General features: G+C 46.3%; 1 protein-coding gene across 2 annotated transcripts in view; it reads left to right on the forward strand.

The window, feature by feature from the left end:
• The window catches only part of AP3B1 (adaptor related protein complex 3 subunit beta 1), a 2,001,071-nt gene that overhangs the window by 455,527 nt on the left and 1,530,415 nt on the right, over positions 1-15,129 (forward strand). The gene's annotated exons all lie outside the window — the stretch shown is intronic.

Consider the following 15,129-nt stretch of genomic DNA (forward strand, 5'->3'; position numbering starts at 1 on the left):
TCGAAGACACGAGGTTTCAAGAATGCAGTCGGAGGCGATCCCGGAGCTGTTCGGAGACGAGCTAATGGAAGAAGAAGAGGATCAGTCGGGGTCGGAAGGGGACCAGTCGGAGGTTGAAGAACTCAACGAGCAACAAACCGTGAGTGACGACGTCCCCTTACCGAAAAACCGACCCCGTGCGGTAACGACCCCGCCTTCGAGCCCGGTCAAACCGCAGAAAAAAGTTTCCGACGCCCCGCCCTCGGGCCCGGCAACGAAACCGAAACTGAAACCGAAACACTCGGACTCCCACCATGTTGGATCCGAGAAAAGGGCGACATCGACTTCGACACCGAGGCTACATACAAGGGAAAGCTCGGTACCGAAACATTCCATGTCGAAACATAAACCTGGTTCGTCGTCCAAGATTCACTCGATACCCAGGAAGTCGGAATCGAGTAGACACTCGGTGCAGAAAGCACCGAACACTGACGATCGAAAACATAAGCACCTTTCGGAACCAGGGCCTTCGGTACCGACTCAGGAGCAACAGACAGATCCCAAACAAAAGATCTTGTTTATCGATCCGCAAACTGGGAAAGTTGTGACGAAGAAGAGAAAGAATGAACAGACAGAAGATAAATCTCTTCCTTCAAAAAAGAGAACACTGGGGACAAATACAACTCCTCCTACTTCTCCTAGACATAAAGTCACACCCTCTTCTCCTATTCCTCACACTATGCCAAATATTCCTACACCTTCCACACCAAGACCATCTACACCTCAGTCTGATGTAGACAGTGATCTAGGGGAGGGAGAACCTCAAGGGGATGACGAAACCATCCCAGATGAGGAGGACCCATGGGAAAATTATGACGTAGGGTCAGATGAAGACAACGACCCAGAGTTATATCCCTCAAAGCCTTCACCACCTGATGATAACACAGGGTTTGCGCAGCTCATTAATAGGGCAGCAAAATATCATAAGGTAGATATACATACAGAACCCCAAATAGAGGATTTCCTGTTAGAGACGCTACCTAATGCACAAAGAACATCAGGTACCCTTCCTATGTTGAAGGGTCTTCTCAGTCACACAGAAGAAATATTCAAAGACCCAGTGAGGGCTAGGGTGTTAAACCCAAGAATTGATAAAAAATATAAGGCGGCTCCAAAGGATCCAATCTTTATTAAAGGACATGTACCCCTGGACTCGCTGGTGGTCTCAAACGCTCGTAAAAGAGCAAACTCATTATCTACAGGAGAGGCTCCTCCACCTGATAAAGAGTCAAAATTAATAGATGCATCAGGCAAAAGAGTAGCATCACAGGCGGCAAATAGCTGGCGTATAGCCAATACACAAGCATTACTCGCACGTTATGACAGGGCACATTATGATGAATTAGAAAAACTCATCACACATCTCCCCAAGGAACATCAGAAGAAGGCAGATCAGTTAATACAGGAAGGTAAAATAATAACTAATACTTCCATTAAGTGCGCCCTAGACGCAGCAGACACTGCAGCAAGATCCATAAACACCAGTGTAATGTTGAGGAGACATGCATGGCTTAGAATCTCAGGATTCAAACAGGAAGTACAAACGGCAAAGAGAAGAAGTACTAGCACTTCTACAAAAGCATGCAATAGAGAAGGTCCCAAAAGATCAACAAGGAACAGGAGTATACTCTCTATACTTCCTAATCCCCAAAAAAGACGGGTCCCTAAGACCAATATTAGACCTCAGACCTTTCAATGCTTACATAAATTCGGAGCATTTCCACATGGTCACGCTCCAACAAGTACTCCCTTTACTGAAGAAAGGGGACTTTCTTTCTACACTGGATCTAAAAGACGCTTACTTTCATATCCCAATTCACAAAGCCCACAGAAAATACCTAAGGTTTGTTTTAGAAGGACAACACTATCAGTTCAAAGTCCTTCAGTTCGGTGTCACAACAGCACCGAGAGTGTTCACAAAATGCCTAGCTGTGGTGGCAGCACACCTAAGAAGACAACAAATACATGTCTTCCCATACTTGGACGACTGGCTAATAAAAGCCAAGTCAAAAAAGGAATGTCTTCACAACACACAGAAGACAATTCAATTGCTGCACCACCTAGGGTTTACGGTGAACTACAAGAAATCACACCTGCAACCAAACCAGATTCAGCAATACCTGGGGGCTACGATAGACACAGAAAAGGCAATAGCATACCCCAACCCAATCAGGATACAGACAATGGTCGGGTTAATACAAAGATTTCAACCACAACACTCACTACCAGCACGAGTGTTTATGCAACTATTAGGCATGATGTCCTCCTGCATACTGCTAATACCACATGCAAGGCTACAAATGCGTCCACTACAGGAGTGTCTAGCGACACAGTGGAATCAGGCTCAAGGTCAGATTACAGATCTGGTGTCGGTAAACGACCGGACGTATCGCTCGCTGAAGTGGTGGAACACAGAAAACATTTCCAAGGGACGGTCGTTCCTAGAGCCAATTCCACAAGTGATAATAACAGCGGACGCATCGCTCTCCGGATGGGGAGCGCATATGGACAAATACACAGTGCAGGGGAAGTGGAGTGTGCAGCAAAAGAAACTGCATATCAACTACCTAGAATTATTAGCAGTATTTCTAGCACTAAAAGCTTTCCAAATACAAATAAAAGGCAAAGCAGTCCTGATCAGAACAGACAACATGACTGCAATGTATTATATTCAAAAACAGGGGGGGACACACTCTCTCCAACTATCCAAACTAGCACAGGACATATGGAGATGGGCCATTCCTCAAAAGATCTACCTGTTAGCGGAACACCTACCAGGAGTTCAAAATCAGATAGCAGACATCCTAAGCAGACAGTCAGAACAGGTACACGAATGGGAGCTGCACGACCAAATACTGCAGCCATTCTTCCAAAAATGGGGGCAACCAGAGATAGATCTGTTTGCCAACCATAAGAACGCAAAATGCAAAGACTTCACATCCAGGTACCCACACCAACGGTCCCAGGGCAATGCACTATGGATAAATTGGTCCAACAAATTTGCTTACGCGTTCCCTCCTCTACCACTAATTCCGTTACTGGTTCGGAAACTGCAGCAACACTCAATGACAATGATACTAGTGGCACCCACGTGGGCAAGACAGCCGTGGTTCACCACGCTGCTACAACTCTCACAAGTACCACATCAAAAACTAAAATTATTACCCATGCATCTTACACAGAACCATGGAGAAATAATGCACCCAGATCCCAAACAACTGAACCTAGCGATCTAGCTCCTGAGGTCATAGAGTTTGGATATTTAGATTTACCTCCAGAATGCATGGAAATCATTAAACAAGCAAGACGTCCTACCACCAGAGCATGCTATGCAGCAAAATGGAAGTGGTTTGCTATACACTGTAACAGTAAGCACATCAACCCTCTGGACGCATCCACTAAACAAATCATTTGCTATTTACTACACTTGCAGCAATGTAACTTAGCATATACCTCTATCAGAGTTCATCTCGCAGCCATAGCGGCGTACCTACAAAACAGGCAACATCTTTCACTGTTTAAAGTACCAGCAATTAAAGCTTTCATGGAAGGACTCAAAAGATTCATTCCACCAAGAAGACCACCTTCCCCAGTCTGGAATCTCAACATAGTACTTACCAGACTAATGGGGCCACCATTTGAACCTATGCATAGGTGTGAAATACAATTCCTCACATGGAAGGTGGCATTCCTCATAGCTATCACGTCACTTAGAAGAGTAAGTGAACTGCAGGCTTTTACGATTCAAGAACCATTTATGCAGTTACACCAAAACAAAGTGGTTCTTAGAACAAACCCAAAATTCTTACCAAAGGTAATTTCAGCATTCCACATCAATCAGTCAGTGGAAATACCGGTTTTCTTTCCAAAACCACAAACGGTAGCAGAAAGAGCCCTACATACATTGGATGTTAGAAGGGCCATATTGTACTACATAGAAAGGACACAAACTTTCAGAAAGACAAAACAGCTATTTGTTGCGTTTTCTCCTACACATAAAGGCAATCCCATCTCCAAAGCGGGCATTGCCAGATGGATTGTAAGTTGCATTCAAATATGCTACTTAAAGGCAAAGAGAACATTAACTGTTCCTCCTAGAGCTCACTCTACACGTAAACTAGGAGCATCTATGGCATTTTTGGGAAACATTCCACTAGATGACATATGCAAAGCAGCTACCTGGGTTACACCGCACACCTTCACAAAACACTATTGTGTAGATGTGCACACAACACAACAAGCTAGAGTGGGACAGGCAGTATTAAAAACCTTGTTTCAAACAGTTGCAACAGACACAGGCGACCACCGCTAGGGAGAGAACTGCTTTATAGTCTATTCATAATGTACCATCTGCAGCCCATATGCCTCGAACGGAATATGCTACTTACCAGTATGCATCTGTTCTTGGCATAGAGGGCTGCAGAGTGGTACATGCCCTCCCAGCCTCCCCGGAAACCTGTGTCTGTTCCAACATTATCTTATTTAGATACACTTACATGGGCATTCTTATCTGTATTCTACTATACTACTCCATCTAACCCTACTATGGCAAAACAATCTAAGGATGGAGCCGATGCCCATGCGCACTACCAACCAAGGGAGGAGTCACCAAGATACAAAAGACTCTCCAAGAGAAAAACAAAGTGCAATCATCCGAGCCCAACACCAGATGGCGATCTATTCATAATGTACCACTCTGCAGCCCTCTATGCCAAGAACAGATGCATACTGGTAAGTAGCATATTCCTTTTAAATTGAATATTGTAGAAATCTTTGCCAAGTGACAATCATCTCTTTCTGGATGTCTCTAATCGAGTCACAGTTTAGAAAAAGAGAGAGAAGTAAGAGACAGTTATTTATTGAGCACCGAGTTTACTTTGAAATAATGAAACAATTATAAAATGACCCACTAGTTTTTATTTATTTTTTAACTACAGGGGGATTAAATTTCTTGCTACATGGTTGTTTTTAGATTGATCTATTAAGCAGATCTAAATACTCATAGATAGGCATTGAATATAGTCTAGAACTCCCAGGTGCATTAAGTACTGTGTGTTATCTAAATGTAGAAAACATAAACACAATAAGAAAAAAGAATGAGCGTTAATTTTATATATATATATATATATATATCTATATATATATATATATATATATAATATATATATTTATTAGTTAGGCTCAGGTTTCACTTGTACAAAGCCAGAGAAATTCGGCAGTTATAGTTGGCTGAGCTAACTATAGCTGGCTCCCCCGCAATGCACTGCTTATGACCTCACATATTACATCACTCATGACCTGCTCAGTGACATCACAAATGATATCTCAAACTACTTACTTTTGGGCCCTAGTACCCCATCCCCTGGGGCCAGGCCACTCCGTTGGGGACTGCAGGGGGAACCTGAAATTCCTTGCGGTCCCTGCCCACTCCCCGCCTCTTGTGGGAGCCGGCATTATTTGCACACATGGAATTGCTGACATGCAACTCCCTGTGTATGAAAGCAAAGTCCTCAGCTTTAAGCAAGCAAGAGCAAAATTCTCTTGCTGCTGAAAGTGGACCACTTTTTGCTGTGGCATGGCTGGAGCACTACAACTGCAATGTCCTGGGATTGGGCACCCCAGTACATTGCTGGAGCCGGCCCTGATGGTTGGCCGTCCCCTGGGCCATCTAGGTCTCATAGAGGGGAGCCGCATGACCCCCCTCCTTTTTTCAATTTTGCCCCGGGAGGTGGTGGTCCCCGCGGATCCACAACAGACCGTCTTAATTATTGCAATTGTGCCCTGGCGAGGTGGCGGCCCCAGGGCTTCAGGGGAGGCCAAAGGGACACCACCGTTTTTTTAAAATAAATTAAATGATGTGCCCCGGGAAGGTGGCGGTCCTCGGGCTGCGGAGGCCTAAGATGCCACCCCACATAATTTTAATTAGCCCCAGAGGGGTGGTGGTGGTGGTCCGCAGGGCAGGGAGATCTGCGAGGCCCCCCCATAATTGCAGCGCATCCCGGGAAGGTGGCGGTCCCCGGGGCTGCGGGCGGGCCGATTTGTTTCATCTGCATTCAGGATTTAAAATGCCCTGGGGAGGTGGCAGTCCCAGGGCTTTGAATAGCCAGAGGGGGAGGCTATGTATGCCCCCCTCCTATATTTGACATATGCCCCTTGGACTTGGCCCACCTGGAGGTTATTCTAAAGCAAGCACAGGAGCCCTGCACGTGCCTTTTTTTTTTATTTAGCCGCAAATCCACTCGTGAGTCAATGGCAAAATAAAAAAATAATGCTTACCCCCCACCATATCTGGGAGGGGGTCTGGATATTCCTACCCTGCCACCTTTTTTTTTATTTTTAACTTTTTTTCTGGGACTCTGTAGTATGATCCGCAAGTCCACTGCAAGAACTCGAGTCCCCAAATAGATATCTGAAAAACTACTGAACGGATTTACACCAAATCACAAAATGGACGCTTTCTGGACCAACATCTAGTTTTCTGCCAAATTTGGTGTAAATCAGTTCAGCAGTTCAGGCTGTAGTTGTGTTAAAAAAATGCCCATAGACTTAACATGGAGAAAACGCATTTTGGGAACCCCTTTTTTATTTGCCCCCGCATTGACGTATCACCCCAAAACTTTAAACACAGCCGCTGAACCAAAAAGGGGAAGTATTGGGAAATGTTTGTGAAGATTCATCAAGCAGCATCTCAGAAGGCAAGGGGACTTCATCCACCAACCACCAGTGCACCGAGAAGTGCGTTTTCAGAGTGGTGGAGAATGAAGGCATGTCCTCCGACAACCTCAAATCAATCCCACTGTGGGGGGCTTGCTGGATGTAACAGGAGGTCTTGTTGTCCCTTAAGGACCCTCAGCAGACAAGGGGACTTCATCCACGAACCAGGAGCATGCCAGGAGGCGCATTTGCAGAGTAGCAGAGAAAGCGGGCCTCCGGTAAGTGGTCAGGTTTTTTTTTTTGTGTGCTATTTTTCTCTTTTAGGAAGGGCACCCCCTTCCATGGACCATTTCGGGCCCTTGGTACCCCATCCCCCGGGGCCTGACCCTTTTTTAATATAAAAAACAGAAGGGGGGCAATTTCAGCTTAGGGGGCCCCATGGCGCGGGACCCAACCTTTATTTGATTTTTTATAATTCAGAGGGGGGGGGGGGGAGTCGAGTAAACGTTGCTGATTTATTCTGTCCATGTTTCAGAGTACATGCAAAGGACATTGTTTCGAAGTTCATGGTGGAATGGCTTGGTGGGACATGCTCATGGACTTGCCCTTAGAGGACTTTTAAATTGATTCTGCTAAACTCTTTGTTTTGAATCTTAGATTGAACTGAACTGTCCTGCCTCTAATGGCAGTAGAAGCCTCTAATCTTGTATCCGATGTTTGTTTACAATCATCCTATTTGGATTTGAACTTCTGACTAAAGGTGTGGTCTCGTACTACCTGCTTTAATATTTTTTACTGATATGTGAAAAATAAATACAAACTTGGTGAACATTATCGGCGCCATCTTGCCCCTTTCCAGGCCCATTCGTGCGCGTAAGCGGCAGCCATTTTGAGCACCATGGCCTCCCTGCCCCTCACTAATAGCCAGCGCGTCTCTCTCTCTCTTAACCTCGCAAGCATTCCCCCGCACGCTGACAACCCCCCCGCTCTCTCATGCCTTGGGTCATAAACCCCTCTCCAGCGCAGCTTCACCACGGAACCCCATCCTGTTCCCAGCGCGACACCTCCCTTCATTCCTTTCATGGCCTCAAACCCTTTTGATGCAAACCCCCTTTTCCTGTGTCCCCGTTTGTCTTCCTCGTTCCCAGGCTGCCACCTGACCCTGCGGATACTGTTTATTACCCCGTACAGTAGGAAGCTTCCCCTCCCCATCAAAAGACCCCCGAACCGATCAAAGCCCCCACCCCATGAGATCCGATCAACCCCACGCATTCCGTGAATCGGCGGAATGCCCTGCTGTGCGACCACCATCACCTGTTGTGACCGGGGTGGGGAATCCAACTGTAAATGTATGTGGGAACGGGTCTGGAGGGGAGATTCCGAGGATGTTCTTTCAAGTATTAAAATATTACGAGAATGTGTTATGTGCAATAAAGGTCGTAAACTCTAGTATAAGAGGCCCGGCCTCAGAGATGTGGTTAGAGCACCTCGTGACGATACTTGCTGTCTGAATTGATGTGTTCTCCTCCGGAGAGAATAAAATCCTCGTTTCCCGCCTTCCAGTCTCCAGCGCCTGCTTCTTCATTGATTAATATTGGTGGGTCATAGAGGCGATACCGCCGGGCAACATAAAAGGGTCTTTGGTTACCGGTTGTCTTTGGAACCCTTTTTAACAATTGGCGTCCCAAACGTGGGGCCCATCAGCGACTCGTGGATCCAGTGGGAGAGGTCCTGACGACAGAGTGAACGACTGCAACGATCGGAAGGTACCCTGTCCGATAGACCCTTGTCTGACAGCCGATCATCCGAACTTCACTGGTTCCGAACAGACCTCTCTCGAGTGATCTGCGGTCCTGACTGGGAACCATCAGGAGTGCCACGAGAAGTACGAAGAGAAGAGGACGATCGGGCGCTGGATTCGGAAGACGAGAAACTGTCCATGCGGTCCGGGTAAGGTCGTGTAAACACGACGAAATTGCGATAGTGATAGATAATTGGAAGTAATTGATAATTGTTGTGAAAATACTAGTATTACTCTTTGTTAATTTATTGGAGATTCGCTGTCTGCAAACGGAGAAACAACAGGCTCTCCCTTTATAAACAGCGAAGGATAGGTACGCACCCGTCGGACCTATTTTCCCCCTCCCCATTGAACAATTGCCCCCCCCCCCATTGATTAATTGTTATAGATCGTTTTCTGGAGATTCTCTGTCTACAAACAGGGAAGATTAGGTCCCCTCTTTGCAGATAGTGAAAGGGTAGGTGACGCGAACCTTCGCGAGCCTACTTATTCTCCCCATTGACCATATTGATTTTTTATTTTTGACCTAACATTGATTAACTGTTATAGATTGTTTTCTGGAGATTCTCTGTCTGAAAACAGGGAAGATTAGGTCCCCTCTTTGCAGATAGTGAAAGGGTAGGTGACGCGAACCTTTGCGAGCCTACTTATTCTCCCCATTGACCATATTGATTTTTTATTTTTGACCTAACGTTGATCGATTGCTCAAGAATTGGTTCATGAGGTATTCACTACGTGCAAACAACGTAGAATAGAAATATTCTGTCTAGTCTTTGCGCGCAGTGATAAGATAGGTAGTGCTGACTATTATCCCATTGTGATCCGTCATGCCTGTCTTCTCCCCACTGGTCAGTAGCCTGTTTTACCCGGACCGCTTATTAGAGATGAACCATCCGGCTCCGCTGGAAGGCACCCCTAATAAGGACATGTTCATGAAGCATGGATTAATTGCTATAGCCTATAGTGAGCTGTGGCATAAATATACGAAAAAGGATCGAGAAAGACAGTGGCCACTGAGAGGATCCTTTGATCTCGACAAAATAGAAACAGTAGAAATAGCCCTTCGTAGGAATGAAACAACACCTATTATGCTCGATAGTCTCGGTATGTGGCGCAAAGAAGCCACGCAACGAAGGGAGAGCGACGAATTTAGAAAAGGTGAAGGGACACGACGGACAAACCTCCAAACGTCTAGTAGGCAAAGGGAAGGGCCAGCGATGGCACAGCCCCGAGGAGTAGACATGAAAAGCGAATGGTGTAAGGGGATGTGCCGACGAGCCAACCCCGGAACACAACGACCTGAAGGTAATCCCCCGACATTACGCACAGGACGGACAGATTTAAAACAAAACCAATGTGCTTTCTGTAAATATCTTGGACACTGGAAAGCCCAATGCCCGACTCTGCAAAGCATAGGTAAGAATGAAGGGGTGACAGAAAGGACGGACCGACAGAAAGGAAAAAGACGTGAGATAAAAACCAATCAGACTAGTGCAGACAGAACAGACAGGACCACCCCGTTCGATTATGCTCGGTGGCACAGATTTCGTCAGACAAATTTTAACGACATGTTGGAATTCTGGGACTGATTGCTCTCTGTTGCTCCCCCACTCTGAAAAACAAACACAACTGCAGGTCAGTGTAAACAACCCCCCCGTTAGAGAAAAGATTCAAGAAAGCCAAGCGTCTATTATATAACTTAGGATTTAATTACGGTAAAACACACAACCAACAGTAAATAGAATAACTAGTAGAACTCTCTAAAAAGCAAACTTGACTAATAGGAAAAATACAAAACATGTTATGCTCACTCCGGAAGTCCTCGAAATGTAACAGTTCGATGGTCCCGCCCATCCGAAACACATAGCACGTGTGGGGCGGGGCCTGCCAGCAACCATGAGCCCAAAAAGAGATTGCTGGCGAGAAGGTACTGGAGACCCCACACAGCGGGCAATGAAATGGTCTTCCCATATTGCCCTTCCAGGGATGGCGTCCCCCGGACCGCGAGTAGGGAGGGGGCGGATGAAGGTGACCCCCTCCCTTGTATCTCCTGGTCCGGCCATCACGAATTCCTCCATCGAACGGATGCAGGGTGGGCAGGGAGGAAGAGGCGACGCGGACGAGCCTCTTCCACCTCCACAGGTAGGAGGCTCCCCTGCCCTGGCCCGACGCCGATGTCCTCCAGCCGGGCGACGGCCATATACCTACGCTGCACAGGAAATATAATGTCCGGCTGGTATATTTCCGCAACACAGGACACACAATGCCCGACTCGTATATTTTCTCAGTACAGGATATACAAGACCCGGCTGGTATACTTGCGTGGTACAGGACACACAATGTCCGATGGGCATATTTCCGGAGTACCGGATGTACAGTGGTCCCCCAAGAGTCGGAATCAGGGGTGTAGGGTGGTCATCATGTGCGCCCCTGATTCCAAGAGACGGCGTAGGATGCACCGGGAGAGGAAGACGGCACGGTGAGCCTCCCTCACAACCCCAGATGAAGGCTCCACTGCTGCACCCTGGCGCCCCGAACCAAAATGTCCTGCTCCAACCGCATGAGGCTCTGTTTTTCGCCATCACAAGAAGTTTTCCTCCACTCCTGATGGGTACGGCAAAGGTTGCTGCAGGGCCTCAAAATGGCGTCTGGGCCCTTGAAAGGCGGGTCTAGGCCGCTGGAGTAACTTTGTCCGAAATTGCAACTCGGGCGCTTGCCCACCTGGGCGCAAGCCCCCACCATCGACAAAACATCCCCTCGACTTTGAAGATTCTACCAAAGTCCCAAGAGCCCTCGGCCCCTTCAGGCTTCCGGTGAGGAAAAGCTGCATTAATCTCAAATGAAATAACCACGGCACAGCAACAAGATGGCGGTGCTCTCGTGTCTGCATCAGCTTCCGTCTGAACCACCCAGGAACATTATGGGCTAACGAACTCGAGCAAGTTCCGGCTGAACATCAACATGATCCGGTAAGAGAGACTTTACCCCCTCCCTCTCTTGATTGACGGTCCACACCACCAGCCCCTTTTGTTAGCACAGTTTTCTTTTGGACTACCGAAAGGGACTCTGGTCCAACCGCCAATTGTCGGGGATATTTTGCCCCTGATGCTACTTCCGGACTAAACCGGCCTCGCCCAAAATGGCGCTGGTATCAATGGAACTTACGGGTGCCTCATGGTGTTCCTTAGCTAATGAAACTTGATGTACTAAGATATATATGTATATATATATGAACCATTGCGCACTCAATGTTAAAGGGAGGAGGGTGCACTTGGCAAACATTTAAGAAGAGGTTCTGTAAAAATGTTGATTTCAATGAACAATTTATTTTTGATATTTGTTGTAACTGATACATAACATCGCTCATGATGCACGCCCGCGGTTTGCATTTAGGAAATGTGATTACGATGAGCTTGACTGTGTTTCCATCTATGAACTGAAATGCCCCTGATTCCTTCGTCACGCAATGAAATGTTTTTGGTTACTTACAAATAATTAATTAGACCTTTTTACATGTTCTTGTACTACAAAATAACCCCCTACTGTATGTGCTTCCATCGACGACATGTCAGGCCAAAATATGAATTGCGCTCTCACCTTTTACGTACTGAATAACTCTACAAATAAAAGTCTTAGAAGCTATGGATAGGCTCCGCGTACTTTTGTAAATACGGGTATCGGTGGGAGGGTTTTTCTGTGCGCAACTGTTCTGCTCTCTTTTTAAGGTTATCCGAGAAATGGTTGTTCGGCCCTGGGTTGATGGTCAAAACGAAGGTATGATACGCTGCTTATGAAGAAGGACCTCGACTTCAGAGAATGGGTAAAGTAAAATGGTGTGATTGATAAATTGCTATAAGGATATGGTGGTCGAAGGTACTAAGGTACAGGGTTGAACGAAGAACTGGTATGCCTTAAGAACATCACAGCTTTGGGAATGATTTTGGGACCCCGATGACCGGATACATCTACGAAACCGGGTACCTCGCGCTAGGCACCTCTGATTCCTCTTTTTAGCGTTTTTCACTACACACGATCCTTAACGCCATCCTCGAACCTCCCCATGAACCACCTATCACATTGCCTGCCCCCATGACTTTAAGAAACCAGAACCCTAAGGGATTATATCCCGAAGAGACAAGTACGAGTATGTGGTAAGTAAAGGATTTTCGTGCCCTTACATTTGATGTGTTCGAATGTTGTCCCCCTACCCCCCCCTTTTTCTTCCCCTTTTTCCCTCTGCAGGTTACATTAGAATCCCGATTAGAGTATCATAAGGGATCTGGAACCACGTCACGCCCGATGCATGAAGACGGACTAGCGCTACAAAATGGCACAACAAGGACGCTCTCACGACCTTTTTACCAAATCTAACGCTTTTCTGTCCCAAAACTGCATGCTTCCCACCTCCTAACACAGACCCGAAACGTCTAACGTTGGGTAACGCACTGAATAGCCCAAACAATACACGGTCATTCTCTATATCACACGTGTACTGTTCGGCCTATTTGTCTCTCTCTCTCTCTCTCTCTCTCTCTCTCTCTCTCTCTCTCTCTCTCTCTCTCTCTCTTTCTCTCACTCACTCTTCCACCCCTCCACACTTTCCCTCTTCCTAGCAACTGGCACCTAATTGGCGAACCTGGTGCACCTCCTGATTGGCCCCAAATACCACAAGTATTTGTGCAAATCTGTCCTAAATAAAATTGTATCGATACCACGTTACTACCTCTCCTTTTCCACTAAAATATGGATGAAATTTAAATTGGCCAATAGGAAAGGGACAGGTAAGACGACTAAGGTTCCCTAAATTTGACCCACTCTCAGGGAACTCTTTGTCAGTGGCTCCTATGATAAAAATGTGTCTGTGGTGATGCGACCATCCCCATTGAAAATTGTCTCCGTACCCCAAGCTGTAAGAAATGATCGAGACACCCCCATCTACCCAAAATGCCCCCAGTTTGGTATCCATCAGATCCCTCCTTCCCCGAGGATAAGTTTAATAATTATTGCAAACCACCCCTCCCGAGTTTTTGTAGTAACCAGGTTGCGAGGATTTATATAGAAAGTTAGAAGGATGTGTGCAAAGTTGAAAATTAGATTGAAAAACGAAAGAACTTGTTGCAGTAGGCATGGTTGAAAATAAGATGTTTTTATGTAATGCAGACTCGTTTAGCCTATGTTCATCCCTCAGAAGGATGCTTATCAGACTATGGTGAATAGCACGTTGCACTTTTTGTAAAATACAAGGCCCTGAAGACTAGCCTAGCCTTGCAAGACTCGTACTAGGGAAATGGGTCTCTGCCAGAAGAACTGACATCTACTATAATAGACATATGACAAATGAACGTAATAATCATCAAAGCGTCAAAGAATTAGCCAACAAAAGGAAGTTGCAAGGAATCCAGCAAACCCATCATCAATTGTTTATACGTAAGCCGCAAAAATCTCAAATGTAGCGAGTGCTTACGCTAGTCGCTTGGTGTTGGGAAAGAAAATAGATTCATGTAATTACCTTTTTCTGCAAAATCTCTAAAGACTGTCTTTTCAACACTCATTTAAGGATATCACTATCGGAGGAGAAAGAGACCGGATGTGGGAGCACGCGGCCTGACTGCGGATTGTGGAACGTCAGCAACGGAGGCCAAGGCGAGACCACGGCAGTAAGGAGTCGCAGGACGGGGCACTGTTTCAAACAAAGCTAAGGAAAGGGCTGACCTGAAGCCCCTGCTCTATGATCAACGTGTGCCAAAAAGCCCCCGCTCTCTGAACATGGTCTCGGACTCGCCTGACGCAAAACTCTCCGACCCCCCCCCTGATCTGTTCCCGACTTGGCCTTGCTCCATCCCCTCTTCCTCCGACCTACCATAAGGACTGTTCACACCCGCACCTTTCCACCCGAACTCCCAAGTTCCTCCAAATCCTACTGAGCTACCCAGAGAAGAGTACTCCCTACGTCAGAAGGGAGGGAGCTCCGACTAAGTAGACCACGAACTGTGTTAAATCCCAGAACGGTGACCTAGAACTCCACCAAGGGTCGCCCCCGAAGAAAAGATAAACAAAGTCTGTGGTTCTGCCCGCTACCAAGCACCTTGGAGATGATGGAAGCAACAGGAAATGCCCACCACAGAGACTCAAGAAACGAACTGATCTTACAATTACCCCCAACGACTCGATCCACATGAACATTTCTGTTGATAGGTAATCCAGGTGTTCAACAGTGCCGACAGAAGACGACAAAAGGACAACGAAGAACTCTGATATTTTTACTGTATCTCCTTTCTCTCCCAATCACCATTGGACTGACTATGCACCCACCGTATACAAAAAGGACTTATTTATATGATAATTTACCAGTTCTTATTCTATGATCTGTACCCAACGCCCTCGCTACGTGATTCTAGTCTGATATTGCATTACGATGACTTTTTCCTGCAACCAACTTAACAATGAACCCGCCTACTGACTGATGAGATTTTTTTTATATGATGTTTATAATGTGATGTTTACGTACAGTTCTTTCACCCAAGTCCCCTCTCCCTTACTTATGATCACTGCATATAGGGGTAGATAGGAAATAGGCCAGCAAGATGTCTTGGAAATGTTAAAGGGAGGACTGTGAAAAATAAATACAAACTTGG

The sequence above is a fragment of the Lissotriton vulgaris genome, chromosome 3_1 (assembly GCF_964263255.1).
Source record: "Lissotriton vulgaris chromosome 3_1, aLisVul1.2, whole genome shotgun sequence".
Lineage (NCBI taxonomy): Eukaryota > Metazoa > Chordata > Amphibia > Caudata > Salamandridae > Lissotriton > Lissotriton vulgaris.